Consider the following 2,116-nt stretch of genomic DNA (forward strand, 5'->3'; position numbering starts at 1 on the left):
AATCTTAAATATATATATATATGTGTGTGTGTGTGTGTGTTATTATTGTTTTATTCCTAAACAGAAATATTATCAATATATGCAATGTTCAAAATAATGGGTTAGGTCCAACCCACTTTCATATTGGTGCAAGGAAAGAAGGGTCTAATTTGAACACCAAAAGAGGCTATGCTTGGGATGATGAGATTCATGGACAAAAGCCATGAGGGATTAATGAGGAAAAGCAAGTGAGACTGAGCACAAAAACTGTCTGGATCCAACCCAATGAGAACAAATGCCACATATGAAAGTAAATATCATAAAAATGTGAAACTAGTAACTGGATAATGGATGATCTGTGGAAGTTAATGGTGTACATATCATAAGTACTTGCTACAATTCTGTTAAAAACGCTTGAAATTATGGATGCTATCAGATTTCTCAAGCTTGCTGAAATGATGTGAAAAGCCTCACTTAGATTTTGCTTCTCTTCTACATGGGAAGAATTTATGAGCTTTTCACATTTTCATGCGATTTTTATTTCTTCATAACGAATATATAGATTTGTCTATGTTATTACCATCATTAAATTGTGTCATGGTAATTATATGTTCATTATATGTGTAACTGATGTTCATAGTATATATAAATACCACATAAATCGGGTGATAATGAGTAAAATCCATCCACAAAGATAATATATTGTTGATTGAAAGGTGATTAATAATTTAACTGCATACATAAAATCTATAGAAACAAAAAGTAATATTCATCTATCCCATTGACTGCCAAACTTTTAACTGTTCCTGGGGTGTTTCCCCTCCCTCCCCTTACATATGGGTTTGATCCAAGCGATTTTTCTGCTGGTGAAAAGGGGATGAGGGCATCCCCTTTGCCCACCATAAAGGCTATACCTGGAGATCATGGGACCCGCGCAGGCAAAAGCTATGTGGGTAATTAAGGAAGGCCTTTGGGTGAGAATGAACAAAAACCCTGTTTGAATCCAATCCCAAATATGCATCTCAGCACTGTAGCATCATTTTTTTCTTTATACATGGTGATTGCTAAGCTCGCAGGTGTATAAACAACTTACTCTTTTTCTTTATAGATGTTTGAATCTCCGGGTGTATTTTCTTCTACAGCCACTGCCCAGAATTGTGTACTTCTCCAGCCAATGTAACTTCATGAATATCTTTCTGTCTCCCACACTTGAAGAAAAGGTCTGTATATACTAGCAGTGAGAAGTTTTTGCCATGGGATGGAAGAATATTAATATACATAATTTCGTTTCTGGAAATTAGCTCTCAGGAGACCATCCTATGACTTTGTGCAACAATATCTAATCATATATGATGAGAAACACCTAGGGGAGCAAGTCATTGCTATTGTTAGAAGTTCAGCATACCATACTGTTGTTGGCAGTGCCCTCTTACACTGCTGTGTAGTAGGGAAACCACTATTACAGTCCTACCAGTGTAATGGAATAGTATATTACAGTGTAGTGCTGTATGTCACAGATTTAAATGTCATAAAGTTGGGGGAGGTCACATGGGACACTTATTGACTACAAGAGTTGGATATCAGCTTTCAAAAAAGCAGGATTATATTGGTGGGGTTCTTGACATTAACGATTTCTTCTTTTTTATCTTCCCCCTGGGCACAGTATGCTGACTAGGTGGGCAACACAGAAGAGGGGCGACCAGGCTAAGGGGGCTCCCAAGCGAGGGCTGCTGGCCATCTCATCCTCCAAGGATGAGGGCAGGCTCTCTCTGCTGGATTTGGCAGCCAAAATTGAGGCCTTGGAAAGTGCCAAGGCAGAGAAGCAGAGGACTGGTGGCATGGACACCTCTGGGGCACCTTTGGGGTGGCCACCCCTCCTAAGCATGCCTGGTCCACAGCTTGCAAATGGGAAATATGAGCCCTCTTTTCCAGGTTGTCACAACAGGAATCCGTAGCCAAGGAGGATACACAGATGGCAGGTGGTGGAGCAGAAGAGCTGCCAGGTGACCAATTGGAGATCGGTGACTCCTTCAGTCCCAGAGGGACCAGTCCAGTTCCTGCTGCCACAGTGCCCCCCTCTGTCAGGGTCACAGGGTGGTGGATTCCAGAACAGCCCACCCAGCCCCATATATACAGC

The sequence above is a fragment of the Gekko japonicus genome, unplaced genomic scaffold (assembly GCF_001447785.1).
Source record: "Gekko japonicus isolate JY-2015 unplaced genomic scaffold, Gekko_japonicus_V1.1 scaffold2643, whole genome shotgun sequence".
In the NCBI taxonomy this organism is placed as follows: domain Eukaryota; kingdom Metazoa; phylum Chordata; class Lepidosauria; order Squamata; family Gekkonidae; genus Gekko; species Gekko japonicus.